This window comes from Xenopus tropicalis, chromosome 7 (genome assembly GCF_000004195.4).
Source record: "Xenopus tropicalis strain Nigerian chromosome 7, UCB_Xtro_10.0, whole genome shotgun sequence".
Lineage (NCBI taxonomy): Eukaryota > Metazoa > Chordata > Amphibia > Anura > Pipidae > Xenopus > Xenopus tropicalis.
This window is the reverse complement of record NC_030683.2, coordinates 76571479-76595597: the sequence shown is the minus strand read 5'-3', so window position 1 is coordinate 76595597 and position 24119 is coordinate 76571479. Positions and strand designations below refer to the sequence as shown.

Below are 24119 nucleotides of genomic sequence, written 5' to 3'. Positions count from 1 at the left end.
GTCCATCCATATTTTGCAAAGTTGGTAACAGGGGGACTCCAGTTCAAAAGTAGGAAAAGTGGGTTGGGCCACTAACAGCCAATCAGATTTCATCCATTGAATTTTATTGGTTTAAATTTAAAATGCTGTCATTCTCACACTATTTATGCCAGGGTGCCCACTGTTTGTCACTGGGTGACTTCGACTCAAAGTTAGGAAAATTGGGCACACCCACCAATCACAATTTACCTATTGACTTTTAAATTTAAACTGCTGCTGTTCGGGTCCCTAAACTTTGCAGTTAGTCACTGGGTAACTTTAGTTCCAGGTTAGAAAAAGTGGGCGGAGCCACCAACCACCAATCAGATGTCACTCATTGACTTTCAGTGGAGAATTTTAAATTGCTGCCATTCAGACACTATTAAATCCAGGGTCCCCAAACTTTGCACAGTGGTTTTTACTGTATAACTGTGGTCCAAGGTTAGAAAAAGTGGGCGGAGCTAACAACAGATCAGATTTCATTCAGTGACTCAACCCAACATGAAGTTTGTTCTCAAACATCCCTTTCTAGTTATATCATGTTGTGCATATAACTGTTGTGCGACAAGCTGGCTTTGCTTTCTTTAAAAAGGGTTAATCTGCAGTACCCAGACAATACGACAAGAGAGAATGATGTAATGGCCACCAAACATAGTAAGAAAGTCTTTGGAGAAGATACCTGAAATGAGAAATTCTGAAATGTGCTGGGTTCTTTCCCACAGCCAGCACCACAGCCTCTCCCACCTTCACCACGGCCTCTCCCACCCACACCTCCCATGCCATCCTTGCCTCCCACCCTCACCCTTCCTCTCCCACGGCCCTTCACATTGGACTGCACCTAAACTAGAAAACAAAAAAAAAATATTTGGGGGAAGGTAAGGATAAATAAATAAAAGACTGTGCACCCACAAGAGATACTCACAACAGACAAATGTAGCCCTAACAAGGGCTATTGAGTCTCACAGGGGAGCAGGCAAGCAAAAGAGGGAAAGCAGTAAACTGAAATCCACAACTTCCACTTGCACAGAAAGCTAGCTCCAACAACACCTACTCTAGCTCAACAAAACAAGAAAAACACTCCTAAGCAGAAGCTTAATGGCACTAATGGCCTCTGCAGCTCTTTATATAGACAGTGGGAGGGCTCAGATCCAATGGCTGTTGTAGTAAGAAAGGGCAAGGCTAAAATGAAGTTTCTGTTTGTCGCGCGTTCTGTTTTTTTTTATGGACATGTGGCAAAAATTGACGCTACTTCACGAAAAATTTAACCTTCGCTGAAACTTAAAAGTTTACCGCATCATGGCAAATTTTTCGCTTATAACTACAGCTAACTGATTTGTTTCTAAATGATGCACTAGATTGGACTGTGAACACATAAAGGCAAGTTTTATTTCCTGATTGTTTTGTAACTATTTTGTAACACTTTAAGTGGCTAACTTGCCATGGTGAATGCACTGCTCTATGACATCATTTTGGCACCTTTTTTCTGCATATATGAAATCAAATCACTCTTGACAATCTTAAAGGAACAGTAACACCAAAAAATTATAGAGTTTTAAAGTAAAGAAAATATAATATACTAGTGCCCTGCACTGGTAAAAGTTGTGTGTTTGCTACAGTAACTATACTATAGTTTATATATAATAAGCTGATGTGTAGCCCTGGGGGCAGCCATTCAAGCTGGAAAAAAGGAGAAAAGGCACAAGTTACATAGCAGATAACAGATAAACTCTGTATAATACAATAGTGTTTTATCTGTTATCTGCTATGTGCCTGTGCCTTTTCTCCTTTGAATGGCTGCCCCCATGGCTACACATCAGCATTCTTTATATAAACCATAGTAGTGTTTCTGAGGCAAACACACCAGTTGGTGTGTTTGCCATCGTGCTGCAAATTCCAATGTTTTAGTCCCACTGGGGGACCTTTATCATGGATAACACACAGCGAATACAAAGTGTTTATCTATATAAACACTTTGTATTCGCTGTGTGTTATCCATGATAAACGTCCCCCAGTGGGACTAAAACATTGGAATTTGCAGCACGATGGTGAAATAAAAATATAATTGCTATTCAAGGAATGTGGAATAGGAAAGGCCAATCCGGACTTATATAAGTGTTGGGGTAATATCCTTGATTGATGCTAGTTGGACCTTATGCTCCCAGTGATTGAGGAGGTGGGTCGGGAGCTTAAGATAGTCAAGAGTGATTTGTCCTCCTTCAAGTCAGCGCATGTTTCCGCACTGCAAGATGATAAAGGCGGAGATTGTAAAGCATGCCTGCAGGCAGATTTTGGCCTTTAAGAACTCCAAAAGCCTTAAGGTTATCCAAGACTACAAGGAAGGGAGACTATATCGCTGGGTGCAAGGTGGAGGAAGCCGGCATAGGAGGTGGAGTCATACTCATTATTCATGCCAAGGGGATACCATATGGGAAGTATGTATTTCCATGTAGTTTCCTCAAACTCAAATCACTCCTTCTATCCAGGATCACTCTTTCAATACCTTTAGGTTTGAAGAAGCAAACTCTGAGGAATGTTTTGCTACATTATATATGTATGTATGTATGTATAACTTTATTTATAAAGCTCTATAAGGATACACAGCACTGTACAATCTTACAATATATACAATTACTGTGGATGGAGTAAAAAGGCGGAGGCTCTGAGAGGAGTGGAGGAGATGACTGCAGGGAAACCAGTGAAAAAATGTAGTGAAGAGCAGGGGAGGGAAGGGCTTTGAATGTTAGTAAAAGGATTTTATATGCTATCCTTCGTTTAACAGGCAGCCATGCTAGAGAGATTATTTGGGGTTGAACTGGTTCCCTCTTAGGAGAGGGCAGGAGGATCCTAGCAGAAGAGTTTAAGATGGATTGAATGGGGAGAGAGGTGGGAGTCTGGGATTAGTCTCAGATATGCATTTAACATTATTTATATGTTGCTGTGTTCATTTCTTTAAAGTTTTATTGGTCTGGGCCATATATTGTTTCCCACACTTCTCACATGAAATCAAATTTGCAAAATGATTTGTTTTACAATTGATGTATTGTTTATTTTTGTATATATTCCCAGTAGTGTTGGAAAAAAATGTGTTCCTCTCCTTGATAAATTACAGGTACACATCTATGGGCACCACATCTAAATGTTTCCATGAAACTAAGCCACACATTATTTTCAATAATTAGGGTATGGATGTCACTCAGAAATAAGATATTTCTAAGGCTATGGGACTTTCTAGGTACGAAACGGCAACCTGTTTGAAACATATTATCCAGGATGGGATCGGTTTTTAAAATGGCTCATTGTACTGTGAACTATAGGTAAGTATTCAAGTTACTGAACTACTCAAGGTATTTAAGCTGGAAACTGGAGAAAATTGGAGGGTTTCTGTTTTGAAAAAAGCCAGCAGAAAAAAGGGGAGCATTTGGAGTGTGACTAGCCCTGGAAAAGGCCTTAATCGGAGTAGACATGAAGTAACCACATTTAAGTAGTCTCTTGATTCCCAAAATTTTGCTACAAAATCGTAAAAGGCAGACCATAAATCTCTGAGATGACATACTGTAACTGTACAATAGGCACATTACAAATCAAATGTTGGGGGTGTGAGGAGGAAGTATTCAAAACTATAGTGTTTATAAAATCTTTTCTATGAAGGGAGGTGACTACTTTTTCTCCAGCTATAGATATAGAAATATAGTAAGGTCCAGAAATATTCATTAAATAAAGTAGTAGTTTGTCATGGAGGTGGTGCTAAATATTTACACTGCATTATAATTCATGTATATATATATATATATATATATAGTATAATTCATGGACTGGCACTGCAATAATCCTGACGTGTTCTATGTTTTACATATTTCTCATTTTAACTGCATGGCTATATAGCTCTGAATAAAATTTACAGAGCAATGGAAAGTGTCAGGGGAAAGAAAAAAATGCAGAGGTTAATTTCAAATTTCAGAAAGCTGCTAATTGTTATATATTACATTCCAATGAAGGACTATTTTGATTCATAGTGGGATGGAATATCATGTCACTATATCATTCTGTGACATGTCCCTGGAGTCACAAAGTCATGGTTTGTCATGGTGGTGGTGCTCAATATTTACACTGCATTACAATTCATATATATATATATATAGTATAATTCATGGACTGGCACAGCAATTATCCTGACGTGTTCTATGTTTTTTTTAATTAAATTGATATTGCATTTACTGTATATTGGTGTATTGTATATAATACATGAAATACCCTGTCATGTTCCCTTGGGGTACAATATATGGTTGTGCAATTACCATGCCACGTGTTCTGGTGGTTTATATGTTAAACTGGCAGTGCATTTAACCTTGCATGTTCTTGGGGTATTGTATATCACGCTAGCGCTGTATTCTGTATATGTAACGTACTGGCTATGTATTTTTTTGTAAGGGGATTTTTAAAAAAAAAAAAGGTAAAAACTATTTTAGAAGTATGCAATCATCATTCACTGCTATAAAACAGAGTAGGTTTGGTATGTGAGTTTGTGAGATCTCTCATTGCCGTGTGAGAGTGATGGCAATTTTTGTGGGTTCTAGTGATGAGTGAAATTTTTCGGCAGGCCCTGATTCATGTCAAATTTCCACTTTGTGCCATTGGCATTTTTTTCACAAAACGGTCATAAAATTTTTCAAAAAATTAGCAGCGCGTCAAATACAATTGTTGCACATGTCATTTTTTTTACATGTGTCATTTTCGGTTTTGCTAATTTTTGGCCATTTAACAGCAAAGCAAAAAGAGACAGATTCGATCATCACAATGCGTTCCTATTTGTGTGCCAAATCATAAATTATACACTATTTAGTGTAGGAGACCATTTAGGGAACAGTGATGAAAACATGTTCTCCTTTAAGATTATGTTGCTGAGTAGTGATGAGATAATCTGTGCCGTAAAATTAGAGAATCTTTCAAAAGATTAGTGAAATGCGAAAATGTTGCGTGTCCACAGGCGATGATTTTTGGACGCGCCCAACAATTTTTGGATGCACTACAAATTTTTTCATCCGTTTCACAAAAAAAAACCAGCAATGGCAAAACACAGAAATTTGCCTCGAATCCATGCCTGGCAAAACATTTCGCCCATCACTATTGCTGAGATAAATGTATCAAGGTGTGACTAATCCCATAAGTATTATCATATTAATCAGGACATATAAAAGAAAGCCAACCAATAATACAAAAAAGCAACCAGGCAAGTATTTTTATTATTATTAACATTTATTTATAAAGCGCCAACATATGCTGCAGCGCTGTACAATAAGTGGGTTTCATACATTGGACATACAGAGTAACATATAAAGCAATCAATAACCGATACAAGAGGTGAAGAGGGCCCTGCCCAAAAGAGCTTACAATCTACAAGTAGAATATGAAACAAAAATCCATCCTTATTGATAAGAGTAAAACAAATACTAAAATATTTTTAGAAGCAGGTGTAAAATTTTGTATCAGAGGACAGCTGTGTATAGGTGGCTATTTGACTCAAGAAGGAATTTAATAAGACTAGAGCATTTAAAATATTAAAAGAAAGTTTCAATAAACAAATTTACAGCAGGGTGCAAAAGAAGCTTAATTAAGTAGCGAGTGTAGGATGGGGTTACAAGAGCACTTGAAAATATTAGCTGCATCTAATAAATGCACATTGCAGGGAATTTAAATTGCAATTAGTGTAGCCCTTCCAGCTGGATTTTTATTTCCAAATTACATTGTTTACATTGCAGGAATAAGGCCAGCATGGGAGTCTCTACCAGCACACCACTCATGAATACTGTATTCCCAAACAAGAGTAGTACTTTATTTATGGGGGAAGCACATTTTTAGCTAATCCCAAAAAGTCAATATGTGGAGATGAATACACCGATGGGACCCCAGTCATAAGGAAACAATATTGGAAAAAGGAAAATTGTGTGAAAGCCTTCAAAAGTCAAACAAGCAATAACAATCAAATGCAACAACAATCAAACTATTTTTTTTTTGCTTTGCTTTATTAAGACATAGGAACTGGCCTAATGTGTTTTGTGCCTGTGAGGCACTTACTCATAGACAGCCTATGAGTAAGTGCCCCGCACAAAATGCATTAGGTCAATTGCTACTTCCTAAACACGTAGTTCAAATAACGTGGTATGGTGCAAACACAAAAACCTGCCAATTTGCATGGTTCCTTGTTGCCTATGTATTGTTAACCTAAAACATGACAATTTTTTTTTTGTAAAACAATAGCTAAAATAGTGTCATAATGACTCAACAAAGTGGAGATTATTATCTCTAACACATGGGCCCAGAGTACTATTCTAATAAGCGCCATGCTGCCATCTTACCTCATGCCCCAGTGATCCCTTAAGGCTGCCTCGGGCTGTGCACATGAGCAGTAGAGTAAAGTTGGAATTTTTACTTTAATGCAAATGTGTAAAATCTAGGGTAGCCACAAGGGAGCTGGGACAAGAGGCAACATGGTGGTGTGGTGCTCACTAGACTAGTACCAGGAGGCAGTGAGTTTTTCAGCAAAGAAGAGTACCAGACCAGGATCTGAGATTAGCCATAATAATCAATTGGGTGTGCTGATTTAAGTCATTCCCTGTCCTTTAAAAGAAGAAAACAAAAAACTCAAAACAAGGAATTCAAAGAATTAAAAAAGTACTCTGAAAAGTAGATATTATGGTATGTGGCATATAGAGAACACCCCCTAGTGATCATTGAAGAATATAACAACTAAGAAAAATAGAAAGCCACTAAAAAACCAACAATGTATTTCAATACATTGAAAACATTAGTAACCCCTTACAGATAAGGCCTAACACATTTCATGCTTACCCAGCACTTAATCATAGGCTCCAAAAGAACACCATATCCCAAGGGTAAATATAGAGGGAAATACCAATCCCTCCCACCCTTAATTAAAGGGTGGGAAGCTGTACTGTACAGCCAACATATTGTTTACAACATTTCCGACAAGTTAGGAAGTATATCACTGCTGAACTATTACAATTGATAAATGATAGAATGTAAGAATCCTAGGGTGTCTAGATATAGGGAGTTCCTTAGTTAACAAGATTAAGTTCTACAGCTTTATCTACCAATGTAGTCAGATCATTCCTAAACAACTTAGTGAGATCACTCTTTAGTGGCAAATAAGTCTTTTTATCTCCTAATTGTCTAAGTGTCTCAATTTTATAAACCAAAACCACTACCATACACCCTTTATCTGCATTTTTAATAACTATTGATTTATCATCCTATAGTTCTTTCAAAGCTAGCATCTCAGTCAAATTAGGGGAACCTCGGTGGGAGCTGGTGGTTTGCTCAAACAGTTGCCACAAGGCCTCCTGAACTCTTTGTTGGTAGATTTCCACTAAGGGACCCCTAAAGTGAGTAGGATAAAAGCTGCTCCGATTTCTAAATCTAGTAGTGTCAACACATTCACTGCACATTTTTGCCTCATTGGTATCTAATGTCATAGATGTTTCCTTAGGGCTATATAGAAAATATTTCTTAAGCACAACTTTTCTAACAAATTGGTTCACATCTAAAACTCTTTCAAAAATGTCAAAACCCCTGTTGGGCGAAAACAATAAACCCTTACTTAATACTCTAATCTGTGCAAAAGTCAGACATTTTGATGACAAATTCAATACTTTCTCTGTGACTTCCTCCGAAGAGTGTTACTTCTTCTTGGTTGTTTTTTTCTTTCCAGATTGTTCTGTTTTTTCTGCCTCTAGTCCATTGACTGTTTAGTGGCTTGCTTTCCCCCTTTTCTCCTAAAAAAACTTCTTGTGCTTTTTCTATCCGATTTACCTGTGAAGAAACAGGAGAAGAGCCAGCAACAGAACTGTCCGAGAAGGCATCACATTCAAAACTTGTGAAAGACACTTTCTTAGGAGTACTGATGTCTCCAAGAATAGATCTATATGAGGAACTATTGTGTTTCCTAAAATCTCTTCTAATCTGTGCCCAATTTTAAACCTGATCACTATTATAGTCTTTAGTTTCTCTACCAAATTTTCTCTTTTTATTCTCCAAAGCTTTGCAATTTCTTGACTCTCTTTTTAACTAAATCATGCATCTCATCAAATTGTGTAGACTCTTTAAATTGGTCAATATCCTTTTCAACCTTTTTCAATTCAAGTATATACTGTTCATGCAGTTTACTTTTATATTCAATCATTAACTCCATTAATTTAAATAATCAGATAGGATTTTGTTCCAGACGGTGGTGAAAGATTCCTCTCTCTAAAAATGAATTCCCTTCATTTATTCCTCACTCTATAAATGAATTCCCTTTCTTTAGGAGAGGAATCTTTCACCACTAGCTGAAACAAAATCCTATCTGATTGTTTAAGTGTCAGCTGTACTCTCCGCAGACAAGTTCTATACAGTGGAGTCCACAATAAATGTATGCATAACTAAGTGTGAGAGCTCTGTGTAATGAAACAATGCATTACACATGGGTGTAGTCTGCACTAGAAGAAGCACTGAATGACTGGTAACAGAAATATCAATGTCCTTTATGATTGATATTTGCTATTCTAGTCATAAATATAAAACAGAAATTTTAGATAAAACTTATGGGTGTGCTGTGCAGTGACCGTTCATATGCTGTAAATGCATGCTGATGTAATAGTCAGTCATGTGAATCCAGCAAAATAACAGCATGGGTGTGTGCTTACCAAGAGTTAAATATCGTTTCCCAACACAAAAGCCTCCATTTACTTATTATCACTTCGAATTCCAAAATTACAGTTCACAGCAATGCAGAATATGCAGAATAAGCCCACACCCACTTTTGATGATGACCTCATAAGTAATTTCCATTTACCAGATAAGTTGTCCGATATCATTAGAGATTGTAAAATAACAGTACTCCAGATTTTGCTAAACTACAGCTTCCATCATTCTCTGAAGCAGAGGTCCTGAATAGAATCTAAAGCATCTTATAAGGTGAGAGCAATGGGATAGCATCTCCACCACCAATTAGAAACAGCATCTATAGGGTGTTATTCGATACAGCTACAACAAGCATGTAATACACAGTGAGAGGCAGTGGGTGGTTTTCCCTCAGACACATTATACGCACTGATAGTGCACATTCAGTCACTGGGTGACTATGTATTCAAGGTTAGAAAATTTGGGCAGAGCCACCAACAGCCAGTCACATTTCTTTAATTGATTTCAATGGGGGAATTTTAACTGCTGCCATTCTCACATGTTTAATGCAATTATCTCCAAACTTTTCACAGTTTCTCTGGGGGACCTATTTTATTATTCTCTTCCCTCTTTTTTCTCTTTTGGTGTGTTTCCCTTGTTTTCTATTTGTGTGACATTCCCAATTGTTTCCCCTTTTCCCTGTTCAAATGTCTTTGCTTTTACCCCAAACACCACATGCTCCTTTTTACTACTGTTTTGCTGTAGTCTGCCATCCTTGTGTCTGGACTGCAGCCAGAGTCCTAGTGATGTTATATAGTGCAAGGAAAATGGTAGTGACAAACAAAATACATTAATGCCAGTGAAACTTTGCCCCAAAGTCACTGAGATACAATTCAAGCCTTACCCTTTGAAAACATGTTATCTGAAGGCTTGAGAAGGTTTATTTATTGTTTTCATTAAAATTAACTCAGAAATATTCTATACTGCTAAAAATACCCCCATGCTTCACCTAGTGCTAGATGTGAGTGTAGCACCCAAGCAGGAGAAAGGAGCATTACTCAAAACTGCGAAATAGGAACTGAATAGGTGAGAGAAAGGTGCATAAAATGGCACCTTTGCATTGTGCTGTGTTGACTGTTTCTGAAATCACAGGATTGTGCATAAGAATCTGAGATGGCAAGCTACACAAAATTATTAAAATAAAAAAAATCATTTATTGGTTTGAGAAAACAATTTTTAATAATAGAATGATTTACAATGTACAATGAGTGCAATATAGTCTTCAAAATTACACCATTAAAATCACAACAGTATGTCAGGATTGCTGGATAATGTGAGTCAGTACTGAGGGAGGTACAGATATTTGGGTAGGGCTGACACACTTCTGATCAGCTCACAAAACAGGTTTTTTTAAACTCCTGGCTGACAATGATTGTTGCCAAAGCAGTTTGGTTTCCAGTATAGCAAGAGTTCTGTGTAGAACAGCAATCTAACTTGACTGTTGTTCAGTTTTGTGTGTGTATCTTGGCTTCTTCCTAGACTACAGTTTTTGCTTAAACCCTGGTACATCGCTGGTGTGATTTTACCTGGTAGACCTTGCCCATTGACTTTGCTCTCTCTCTCAATCTCTCTGGACTGCACTGTAGATAGTAACGGTTGCAACTCTGTACTGTCTGATGGACTGCTGTAGAAATCAGTAGCACCATAATCACAAGCTCTCTGTATTGCTACCTGCTTCTGTTACTCCATTCACCAGACTGCTCTCTCCTACTCTGCACACATTACCCATTGTAAAAAATTGCTCATCTTTGGGTGCCAATAATTATGTTATATACATATGTGTTTGTAGCTTTATACATATTTATATGTTATACACTGAGTATGGGTAGTTGTACTGATTACTAAAAACCAGTTGTCCAAGTCACTCCTGAAGCCAAATCTCCATATCAAAGGGTTTTTCTATGAATGGCAGTTGGGAAGTATGCTGGCAACTGGAGCCATAAAAACTCATTACTGGATGCAAGAAGCCTTCTCGACAGTTACTGAACAAAGGCAAGGTGTGGTTCTTATCAACCTCATCTGATCAGTTTGTATGTGGGGGCAGAGGCTAAAAACCATCAACCACTGTTACATGGAAAGAGACATAATTCACTGAATTATTTGCCTGAGTCACTGGGTTTCTTAGGCAGACAGTTAATCTTTACTCAGTATCACTTTAAATAGTGCTGGACCTGCTGGACCTGCTACACTCTGGTTTTAGATAATAACACTGCATATAAACTGCTTTAACCTAGCTTATCAGCTAAAGCCAAATACCACTATTCACTACTAATATTTTTTGATCTCTCAGCTGCTTTTGACACTGTGAATCACCCTCTCCTCCAGTCCCTCCATTTGTATTGTCTTTATTATTATTATTATTTGTATAGCGCCATCAATTTACACAGCGCTTTACAGAATAGAGGGGTACAAAAGACAGAACAGTTAACATGTACATATAAAAATTCACAAAAATGGTTTGCAGTTACATTGGATGAGGATTGGAGACACTAGGGGGAGGGCCCTGCTTGCAAGAGCTTAAATTCTGAAAGGGAGGGCTGAGACATAAGGTCAGGGTTAACTAGTATGGCGTTAGAGTTCATGTAGGTGGTCTTTGTGATACTGCCTTGTTTCAGAGCATCATCTTCTCCCTTACCTTTTTCTGTTGGGGGTCCTCAAGGCTCTGTCCTAGGCCCCTTATTATTTTCTCTAAATACTTCCTCCCTTGGCAAACTAATTAACTCATATTATTTTCAATACCACCTCTATTTTAAAAATACTCAAATCTATCTGTCCTCCCCTGATCTCAATCCATAGCTCTTAATTCAGGTATCTTCCTGCCTGTATGCGATCTCTACTTGGATGTCACAAAGCTACATTAAATTTAAGACACTTAGGGGTAGATTTATCAAATCACGAGTTCGAATCCCGAATGGGAAAAATTCGGATTGGATAAAAAATTTTCTGAAGATCGCAAATATTACGAAAATGCTTATGAAAAAAACGTATTAGTCACGATAATATTTGGCGATCCAAAAAAAAGTCACAAAATTTTCATACCGAATGATTGTAAACAGCTGGAAAACAGTGAAAAAAAAAAGTCAGTGAAAATACGCTCGGAGCGTTTGAATGCATTTGTACATTAGTAAATCTACCCCTTAGAAAGTTATGATAAAAAGCTGCCAGCCTCCTGGCAAAAAGGGGTAATTTCTCCCTAAGGAAGGCGACAAGACTTAAGCTGGCCATACACGCACCGATACTATCGTACGAAACCTCGTTTCGTAAGATATTCGGTGCGTGTATGGCATGTCGGCACGTCGACCGATATCGCAGGAAGCTGCTGATATCGGACGACTCACCGATCGGCCAGGTTAGAAAATTTTGATCGGGCGCCATAGAAGGCGTCTGACCAAAATCTGCCGTCAGGGCTGAATCGGCAGAAGGAGGTAGAAATCCTATTGTTTCTACCTCCTTATCTGCGACGATCGCACGAAACATCGTCAGATCGCCACATGTATGGCCAGCTTGACTTGAGAAACTGGAGGCCTATTACCTTGCTTAACACTGACCATAAAATCCTTGCCAAAGTGTTTGCAAATAGATTAAAGGAGGTTTTAGGCCAGGTCATCCATAGCAATCAAGTGGGTGGGATCCCTGGGTGCCCAATCCACCAAATAACTAATTTAATAAGAGACAGTGGGCCCGATTCACTAAAGTGCGATTTAACGTGCGCTATTTTTAGTGTGCGTTAAAATTTTTATCGTGTCTTAATTTTCGCGACTTTTCGCACGATTCACTATAAGCATACTCGCGCTATTTTACACGCGGTATTTCATGCGATAATTTTGTCGTGATAAATAGCGTGCGCGGTATTTTCCGCATGCACGCTATTTATCGCATGTGCTAATTGTCGCGACAATCGGCAGCATAAAACTGATGACATTTTTCGCTGGGAGAGCACAGAGTGCTAGAGAGATGATGTATAAAAGTTTATTTGCAAAAAAACCCCCAAAAACCCAATAAAAATATAAGTAACAAAAAAAAGAAGTGCTAGAGATAATAAAATGGGGGGGGGGCATTTAACAATATTTAGCCAAATACTTAGGGGTCCGTTTGCTAAAGTGGCTTAAATTAAGTGGGAGAATTTAGACACAGAATAAATGGCAAATATTTTATGGGCACTTTATTAAACGGGGACAAATATAATATTGCAATTATTCTGGCAACAAAACATTGGATTGGCAGTTATCACACTCGCCAGAAAATACGCTACGTACTAATTAACGCAAGTTTTACTATTCAGCAAAATGGGCTAAAGACAAAATTGTTGCCAGAATATTTGCAAACATTTAACCCATATAGCATATTGATGCTGTTACTGATAAATGTAAGAGTGTGGGAGAAACTACATGAAAGTATAGAATACCATATCAAGGAAGGAAAAATAATGAGACATTACTCAGTTCAAAAGTAGAAAACTAAAAACTTTTACTTAATCTAATAAAATAAAAAAGGGGGGGAAAAACTTAGGGCTTGCTGCCCTTGAGTTCGCTAATGTCCCTCTTTAGTTGTCCCACTTCCCCCCGGAGCTGGGCCAGCTCGGCCTTCATGTTGGCCAGGTCCTCCTGCACTGATGGTCTCTCGTGCGCAGGAGAACCTGGGACCCAGCGCTTGGCCTGGGGGGAGAACTCAAGGGCCTGGGGGGAAACTGGGGGGAAACTGGGGGAGGAATCAAGGGGGGGTGTCTGGGGCATCGGGGGCCTCAGGGGCATATTCGGCCTTGGGGGCCTCTTCAGCCTCTTGGGCCGATGGTCCTGGGGCCTCGGGGGCCAGTTCTTGGGCCTCGGGGGCCAGTTGCCGGGCCTCTGGGGCCACAGGTCAGGCCTCGGGGGCCACAGGTCGGGCCTCTGGGGTAGCAGGTCGGGCCTCGGGGGCCGGAGGTCGGAGGAGCCTGCTGGGCCACAGGAGCCTGGAGGGCTTGGGGTTGTGCCTGGGGAGGAGGCACCAGCTGAAGTTCTGTGAGATAGTATTGCAAGATGTTATTTTGTGTAATATATTATATATATATATATACATTCATACACCATCATCAATAACGGGGCCTCTCACAACAACATTTTTTGGGGCTCCCACGCCCCCAATGGCCCCTCCCCCTGTGAACCCTCACATCAATACAAAGGTCACACAAACATTGTTAGCCAGGGCCCCCTAAAACCTTCGTGGCCCTTCCCCAAATGACTCACACTATGGGCCGCTACCTGCTGCTTCCCCCCTACTTTAAACTTATTTATGCATATGTATTTGAAAATAGATGTGTATATATATATATATATATATATATATACAATACGAAGTGCTGGGAAGCTGCACACCATAAGGAACAATAATACCTGGGTGCCTGTGGCAAAACAAAATCTAGACAGGCATGGGGTGACAGCACACACAGGATTTTCACAAGGAGTCACAAAAATGTGAAATAATATTCAGAGGTTTATTGTGACCAACGTTTCAGTTCCTCACTAGCATTATGGTTGAATGTGATGGACGTATGTCTTTTTTCAACCCAACTTACTATGTTACTATGTTACTTTCACCATAACTGACATTTGTTACATTTGTACCTTTAGTTCAAATTACTTGCTAAATCTTTTACTGAACGTATACTGTAAAAGCATAATAAAGTACAATAATTACCTTCCGCAATTTCAGCAACCAGTTCTGGGCTCCTGCGCTTCAGGTCAGACCACAGACGCTGGAGCTGGCGGAGGTCCACATCAAGGGCAAACCCGGCAAGCAAACCTTCTCTTAGCTCACCCAGGATTGCCCTCTTCCTCTCGTGGACCCCAGCGGTGGGTCGTCATATCCTGAGCGCAGGAGCATGCTGATAATATAGTGCCTCTCCCCTGGTAGCAGATAAGAAACCCCAGGCATAATCCTCTCTGTAGTGTGGCTGCAGGCTCAATGACACAAAATGGCCCCAAGTCGCACATGTCACGAGATTACAAAATTGCAACAAAATGTCTGCAAGTCGCGAGATTACAAAGTCGCGACAAAAAAAATCGCCAAAATATACATAGTAATGTATTTTGCGCGACAAAATATTCTCCGCTACAGTACTGTATATTATCGCGACAACATATTCATTGCTATAGTACTGTATAATATCGCGACTAAATATTTACCACTAGTGTACTGTATATTTTGGCGACTAGTACTCTATAGTACTGTATAGTAGTTGCGAAATTCCATACATGCCAAGACTTTAGTGAAATTGAGTAAAAAGACACATACTTGAATAAATAACACTGTAAGTCTATATTTTATTGCCAAAAACTCATTTACTGTACTTTTCTAAAATTTTTCACCTGCCTGTAGTAGGTGTTAATTTTCGCATAGCCGAATGCGATATTTAGCACGCCTAAGTTATAGTGAATCATGCGATCGTATTCTTTTCAGCGCGGAAATTAACGCATGCGTTAAAACTAGAGCGAAAAATACCATATGCGAAAATGGCGACTTAACGCACGCGATAACACTATAGTGAATCGCGCGCTAATTATCGCGACTTATTTAACGCAAAAAAGCGTGCAATAAATTTTATCGCACTTTAGCGAATCGGGCCCAGTATTTGGTATGTGAACGACTGTGGGCAGCAACTGCCAATTTTATTACTTGATTTTGAAAAGGCTTTTGACCACATATCCCATGTGTATCTTTTTAGTGTTTTAAAGAAAATGGGTCTCCCTGAAGGTTTTTTATCATCCTTAAAAGCCTTTTATGATAACTGCACTAGCCAGGTTTTAGTAAATGGTTTCATTACTGAATGTTTTAACTTAAAATGTGGAGTAAAACAAGGTTGTACTTTGACCCCGCTGCTTTTTATCTGTGCCATTGAACTGTTTCTATGTTCCATAAGACATTATAAAATGATTTGTGGAGTCCATGTCTCGGGTGGTGGAGCGTTGCAGACAAAAGTGACTGAGTACATGGACAATATTATTTTATGCATTACATAGTAAGTTGGGTTGAAAAAAGACATACCTCCATCATGTTCAACCATAATGCCTATATATAACCTGCCTAACTACTAGTTGATCCAGAGGAAGGCAAAAAAACCCATCTGAAGCCTCTCTAAATTGCTGCAGGGGGGGAAAAATTCCTTCCTGACTCCAAGATGGCAATTGGACCAGTCCCTGGATCAACTTGTACTAAGAGCTATCTCCCATAACCCTGTATTCCCTCACTTGCTAAGAATCCATCCAGCCCCTTCTTAAAGGTATATAATGTATCTGTCAGTACAACTGATTCGGGGAGGGAATTCCACAACTTCACAGCTCTCACAGTAAAAAAAACCTTTCCGAATATTTAAATGGAACCTCCCTTCTTCTAAACTGAGTGTGTGCCCTTGTGTCCATTGGAAGGACCTACTGGTAAATAAAACATTAGATAAGTTATTAAATGATCCCCTTATATATTTATACATAGTTATCATGTCACCTCTTAAGCGCCTCTTCTCCAGTGTAAACAGACCCAACTTGGCCAGTCTTTCTTCATAACTGAGACTTTTCCATACCCTTTACCAACTTAGTTGCCCTTCTCTGGACCCTCTCTAACTCAATAATGTCCCGTTTAAGCACTGGAGACCAGAACTGAACAGCATATTCTAGATGGGGGCCTTACCAGCACTCTGTAAAGGGGAAGAGTAACCCCCTCCTCCCGCATTATCTATAAAAATAGTGGTTCGCCTCTGGCTTGAGATTTAATTTTAAGAAAAGCTGCATGCTGACAGTAAGGGACTGGGACTCTTTGTAAGACTGCCTAATACAGCAAAGGGAGATTTTAGGCATGGTTTTTAATTCACAGAATGATGAGAAAGAATCATGGCATATAATATTGAAAAAGGTAAATGGACTAGTTATGTCATGGACCACAAGGCACCTTACTATGGAGGGAAAGGTCTTATTGATCAAAATGGTTTTAATGCTCATTTTATTGTATATTGCTCTTATCTATCCCCCATCTGTGTTGATTTTAAAGCAAATAATACGAACATATTTTGTTTTTATATGGGCATCAAGAATATAGAGAGTGAAAGAGTTTTTATGATGAAACCCCCTGAGAAAGGTGGAAAAGGCATGGTAGACATAAAATGGTTTTTATACAAAAAATATTTGGTTTTATGTCTTAAGAATTATCATCCCAACAATTACTGGTCCTTTTTAATCCAATACTCTGCAGGCTTTATTTTCAAGAGACATGGGTGGCGTATTTTATCTCTTAAAAACCCTGTTTGTTTTAGCCCTTCCTGGTTTTACGGGATTTTAAGAGCCACCATAAGTTATTTTAGTCTGCAAAACAAAAGCATGGGGAACTTTTAAATAAGTTAACAATGAAACAATTCTTTTATGTCTTGGAGAGTGTGACCCCAATTTTAAACTTAAATGTGAAAGACACAGAATGTGTATGGGCCAGGGTGTGCCACAAACAGTTTTTTAATAGCCATAAAGACTTGGCTTGGGCCTGTGTGCATGAATGTCTCCCTACCAGGTGTGTTGCCACAGCCTAAATGCCCTAGAATGATTTGCTTTCAGTAAGAGACTGTATTATACCTCTTTTGGAATTGTTTTTATGCACAAGAACTATAGAGAAAAGTAAGCCCTTTATTAAAGCTGGTTGGGGGACTTAAAAATAGATTATTATGTAATTCTTTATGGACACATGCAATGTGCATCACAGGCTCATTTTATGGTTTTATGGAAAATTATACATTTTTTTCAATAAGCTTTTTGGAGAATTCTGAACACGATGCATTATAACTCAGAAGAAATTTTAATGAATGATTGCATGGCTTTTAGCGTAATGCATTTATATTTTTTAATTGACAAAAAGAAGGGAGTAAAATGGGAACTTTTATGATGTCGAAGTGAATGGTCACAAGTTTTTAAATAATTTACTTTTATGTAAGTTACTTTAAAATTTTATTGTGATCTGTACATTTTTATAAAATTCTGGTATAATCCCTATATCGTGAAAAATAGCAAAATACACAAACACTTGGGCAGATTTAGAATGCTCAGGTTCTCATGAAAAAAAAATGATGTATAGTTGTCCTACCTAAACTGACTCGCAAATAAACAAAATTTCTGTGTTTGTGCCTTTAATTAAAAAGTTAAATTTTATTTAGTATAATTAAAAATATAATTACATAACACCTACTTTATATTAAATAAATACTTAAAAAACCACATGGCAATATTCGGCCATAGCAGAAAAATCCATTACACACCACTAGTGCGAAAGGAAAAAATCAGCAAAAGTATTTAGGTTCTTATAGTAATCACAAGAACAGAACATATTCTTAGACGCTGAGATTTCCTGAGAGGAGGTGAAAAGATTGGGAAAAACAGGGGAGGGAGAGAGACCGTGGTGGGGAGAGGGAATAGCCCAGTAGCGTTTGTTAATTCCTGAAAAATCCCCAATTCAATTTTATTAGAGGTTAATCAATTCTTATAAAACTGCTCAATATGCTAGTTGCATTTATCACTGCTGGGTTAAGCTGCACTCAAAACAAAATATAGTTACAAAGTATCAGAGACATGTAAGTACTCGCACTCAGCTGTGGACATAGCAACACCAGCGGCAAATTGTATCAGAGGCTCCGCTGCCGTCTGCTGAGGCTTTGAAAAACTGATACTATGCAAGGTCGCGCTTGTTACAAATCATGCGCTTGTCAGCCGGCTCCCAGTTAACATCAATCATAGCTTGAGGGTCCGTGCTGATACCCGCCCGCTCTACAAAGTGCCGTGTGCTGAGACTGAGCGTTCCCTTTGATTACGGGACATACGTTCTTTGCCTCGCACCCCCCACACCCAGACTGTTAAAGGAACAGACCTCCCCCAGCCCTCACGGTGCGGCTAGCGCTCGCCGCAAAACCCCCCGGACAGATCAATCCTGTCCCTGAGGAGAAGCTCTCTCCGTGTCCCCCCATCGCTAGACATATAAGAGACTTTCATCGTTCACATGTGACCACGATATCTTTCTTCGGTATTGAAAAAGTTAAGCTAGGACAAAGGAAGGGAAATATTGATAATCTGTTGCTAAAAAAAGAATGCGAACGGATTTACCGACTGAAATCAAGAGCACCGATGGGTTTAAATGAGGGATTTACGTTTACCCCGTTTATACAGAAAAGATGAGTTTGTCCCCTTTGAGAGCTATTGTGCACTTAGATGTCAGTAGCAGGTCTGAAAAAAACTATTAAAGATTCTATATTGTGGCCAATAGATGGCGCTAATACACTATGTATATATACCACTGTTAGCGAGACAGTCATTCATTGATTGCCCCTGAAGAAGTCACGGGTCACGTGACGAAACGCGTTGGGCGGGTACTGGTGGGTGATTGGGAGGCGGGGGACACGGAGAGAGCTTCTCCTCAGGGACAGGATTGATCTGTCCGGGGGGGTTTTGCGGCGAGCGCTAGCCGCACCGTGAGGGCTGGGGGAGGTCTGTTCCTTTAACAGTCTGGGTGTGGGGGGTGCGAGGCAAAGAACGTATGTCCCGTAATCAAAGGGAACGCTCAGTCTCAGCACACGGCACTTTGTAGAGCGGGCGGGTATCAGCACGGACCCTCAAGCTATGATTGATGTTAACTGGGAGCCGGCTGACAAGCGCATGATTTGTAACAAGCGCGACCTTGCATAGTATCAGTTTTTCAAAGCCTCAGCAGACGGCAGCGGAGCCTCTGATACAATTTGCCGCTGGTGTTGCTATGTCCACAGCTGAGTGCGAGTACTAACATGTCTCTGATACTTTGTAACTATATTTTGTTTTGAGTGCAGCTTAACCCAGCAGTGATAAATGCAACTAGCATATTGAGCAGTTTTATAAGAATTGATTAACCTCTAATAAAATTGAATTGGGGATTTTTCAGGAATTAACAAACGCTCCTGGGCTATTCCCTCTCCCCACCACGGTCTCTCTCCCTCCCCCGTTTTTCCCAATTAGTGATGAGCGAATCTGTTCCGTTTCGCTTCGCCGAAAAATTCGCAAATCTTTGAAAAGATCCGCTAAACGGCGAAAAATTCGCGAAACGGCGAAAATGTCGTGCGACAAAAAAAATTGTCGCCCGCGGCTATTATTTTGTGGCGCGGCTATTGTTTCGTCTCCCGCGGCTATTGTTTTGTCGCGCGGCTATTATTTCGTCGCGCGCGGCTCTTGTTTCGTCGCCCGCGGCTCTTGTTTCGTCGCGCGGCTCTTGTTTCGTCGCCCGCGGCTCTTGTTTCGTCGCGCGTGGCTCTTGTTTCGTCGCCCGCGGCTCTTGTTTCGTCGCGCGGCTATTATTTCATCGCCCGCAGCTATTATTTTGTTGCACGGCTATTATTTTGTCGCACGGCTATTGTTTCGTCGTGCGCGGCTATTGTTTCGTCGTGCGCGGCTATTGTTTCGTCGCGCGGCTATTGTTTCATCGCGCGGCTCTTGTTTCGTCGCCCGCGGCTATTATTTTGTCGCCCGCGACTATTCTTTTTTGACGCCGGCGACAATTTTTGGACGTGCGGCGAATTTTTCCGTGGCGAAATTTTTCATCCGTTTCGCGAAACAATCCGCCAATGGCGAAACGCGGAAATTCGCCGCGAATCCATGCCTGGCGAAACTTTTCGCCCTTCACTATTCCCAATCTTTTCACCTCCTCTCAGGAAATCTCAGCGTCTAAGAATATGTTCTGTTCTTGTGATTACTATAAGAACCTAAATACTTTTGCTGATTTTTTCCTTTCGCACTAGTGGTGTGTAATGGATTTTTCTACTATGGCCGAATATTGCCATGTGGTTTTTTAAGTATTTATTTAATATAAAGTAGGTGTTATGTAATTATATTTTTAATTATACTAAATAAAATTTAACTTTTTAATTAAAGGCACAAACACAGAAATTTTGTTTATTTGCGAGTCTAGTAATTAAGGTTGCAAACACCATGTGGAAGCCGAATTGTTGGATATTAGGTAATTAATAAGCACAAAGGTCTTCTGTTTTTCCTTTTTGCTTGTGCTACCTAAACTGACCCCTGCACAAAATGTTAAAAAAACTTCTGGCACTGAGTATGACTGAAATGTTAAATTCTGCTGGCACATAAAGGGTTAATTATTTGATGTATTCTTGTTTAAGTTTGTAACTAGGCGGAGACAACCTGCCTGAACAAGTCCGATCAGTTTTTTTAACAAGTTTTTTTACTGTAACTTCGGACGAAGCCAGAGTTTGGTATCAACACAGTCCTAAGACTGAACACTTAAGAAAAAAGAAAAAGGCATACAATTAATGTGAGTAAAGAAGTTTAGTTATTTTTTTTTTTTGCATCTCTTTACTGCCAGTAAAGTACTATGTATATACTGGATACAATACATAGACAGACATCCCCACTGCTCTATAACCGAGAATAAAGGGACAAACTTGTATACAGGAATTTGACAAATTAAGTCTTATATATTTTTATAGTATACATTCTTATGAATGCAAAATGAGTAAATATATCTTTTTTACGCCAAACTTCCAAACTGCAAGTCTGCTCTGAATTTAACAGTTTTTTTAAAAGATATCATTTGACAGCATCTTATATGCAGCATATACTAACATGCATGGATAAAACACCATACATATGAATTCTATATATCTAAACAGTTTGATGGTCAATATGCATAAGGTGACCAAAGTATGCATAGACCCCAAAATGAAAATATTGCATGTGACTTATTCACACAAATGGTCATATTTATCTAGTTCTGTAAATGTGTTGCATCAGAAAAGTGTAAAAAGCAATGTAAAAATAATGATATTTATCAAGCTGTGTTATTTTCCTTACTCACAATTTAACACAGTCCATCACAATTCTGAAAAAAACAGAAAGTCAATTACAAAGCTAAAATTTATTATAGTTATCAAAGTGTTTATTTTGTTTCTTTGTATTATGATACCCTGTATTTTGAAAAACTGCATAGTTTTACACTACTGTACCTCAAAGGTGGTGCAACCTGTTAAGGAAATTTAGGAAAAAAAGTGCAATGAGAAATATTGTGAACATTTACACCATCTTTTTACGCCATCTCTGCTTTAACCCTTTTACTGCCAGCCATTTTGGTCAAAGCGGAACTTGTATTGCCAGACAGTTTTTGAACATTTTGCACTGTTTCACTTTAGGGGCCTTTCCTCGGGGGGACTTTTAGTTTACCCAGGAAAACAATATATCGTTTTTTTCAGAACAACCTAAGCTTTCAAAATATGGTAGAATTTTTGTGTAATTCCAATTCTGTAACAATATATAGGCTTCTAAATGTCTAAAAATGCAAAAAATATCAAATTTTCCATAACATAATCACACATACTAGAAACAAAAATTATTTTATGCACGAATATACAACTGATTTGGAAAGTCCCATGTCTCCTGAACGTGCCAATACCAAATATATATAGTTTTATGGAGATTTCTCACTTGTACAGCTCAAAAACTCCCAGCAGTACACTACCAAATTTCCAAAGCACTGCTCCAGAAAGCTTCATACTTTAGATTTCAAGGCCAAAAATTCCACTAACAGAAGGTTTATCCCAGAAAATTGTACATTTTTTGAAAGAACAGATTCTGGGGAATACAGAATAGGCACAACTGTCTGTCTACTCCAAACTATCAAGTCGCAATGCTTTCCTAAAGTTATTGGTTTTTATGAAAATTTCAAAGCTTCCAGTCTATAGTATCTTATCTCCTACAGGTCATAAAGTAACCAAATAAAACACCCTGAATTTGAACACCAGGGGTCCACTGAACAGTTTGATGCCCAATATGTATAGGTTTACCTAAGTATATGGCATGTAGAGGCCCCAATGTGAACATACCCCCCATATGTACTGTCATTTCTGTCATTTCAGCTCCTGCAAAATCAACACATTTACATCATTATATGTGGGATAAAGATAGTAAAAAGTACGCTCACCCCTGAAAGTCATATATTTTTGGAAAGTACATATTCCCCTGAATCTAAAATGGGTACCCAAGTCTTTCTACTCCAAAGTACCAAGCCGCACAGCTTTTCTAAAGTTAGCAATTTTGATGATATTTCCAAAAATCCCCTCAAAGCTTCCACTTTGCAGCATCTTATCTCCCACATAGCATTAGGTACCAAGATAAAACACCCTGAATTTGAACACCAGGGGTCCACTGAACAGTTTGAGGCCCAATATGTATAGGTTTACCTAAGTATGTGGCATGTAGGGGCCCCAATGGGAACATACCCCCATATGTACTGTAATTTCTGTCATTTCAGCTCCTGCAAAATTAACACATTTTTATCATTATATGTGGGATAAAGCTAGTAAAAAGTACGCTCACCCCAAAAAGTCATATATTTTTGGAAAGTACACATTCCCCCAAATCTAAAATGGGTACCCATGTCTTTCTACTCCAAAGTACCAAGCCGCACAGCTTTTCTAAAGTTAGCAATTTTGATGACATTTCCAAAAATCCCCTCAAAGCTTCCACTTTGCAGCATCTTATCTCCCACATAACATTAGGCACCAAGATAAAACACCCTAAATATGAACGCCAGGGGTCCACTGAACAGTTTGATGCCCAATATGTATAGGTTTACCTAAGTATGTGGCATGTAGGGGCCCCAATGGGAACATACCCCCATATGATCTATCATTTCAGCTCCTGCAAAATCAACACATTTACATCCTTTATGTGGGATAATGCTACAAAAAAGTACGCTCACCCCAGAAAGCCATATATTTTTGGAAATACACATCCCCCCGAATCTATAATGGGTAAACATTTCTTTTTGCTCCAAAGTACCAAGCTGTAAAGCTTTCCTAAGTTTGCAGATTTATATGACATTTAGAAAATCGCATAAAAATGTTGCAATTTGCCGCATTTATCTCTCACAATTTCTTGATAAAGATCAGATAAAGGCAAATCACCCCAAATAGGAACACCTATGGTCTACTGAACAGTTTGATGCCCAATATGCATGAGGTATGTACTGAACCCAAAATGAAATTAGCGCATAAGGATTTCTCGCCTGCCAGCTCAGCTTTTGCACACAGAGCCCCCTGACAGCGTATTATGTGCCAAAACTTCCCCTAACTATACAGTGACCCCCACAAAACCATGTATTTTTGGAAAGTACACATTCTGACAAATCCAACAAGGGTAAAGAGTCCTTTCTACACCAAAGTACCAATCTGCAGAGCTTTCCTAAAGTTATTGGTTTTTATGACATTTCAGAAAATCGCCTAAAAATGTTGCAATTTGCTGCATTTATCTCACACAATTTCTTGCATACAAAGGCAAGTCACCCCAAATAGGAACACCAGAGGTCTACTGAACAGTTTGATGCCCAAT

General features: G+C 39.1%; 1 protein-coding gene across 2 annotated transcripts in view; it reads left to right on the top strand.

The window, feature by feature from the left end:
• Nucleotides 1–20959: 20959 nt before the first annotated feature.
• LOC101734002 (NXPE family member 4) overlaps nt 20960–24119 on the top strand; it is an 85405-nt gene continuing 82245 nt past the window's right edge. For both annotated transcript variants that reach the window (XM_031906409.1, XM_031906408.1), the window contains exon 1: nt 20960–21048. The gene's annotated coding sequence lies outside the window, so the exon portion shown is untranslated. The remainder of the gene's footprint in view (nt 21049–24119) is intronic.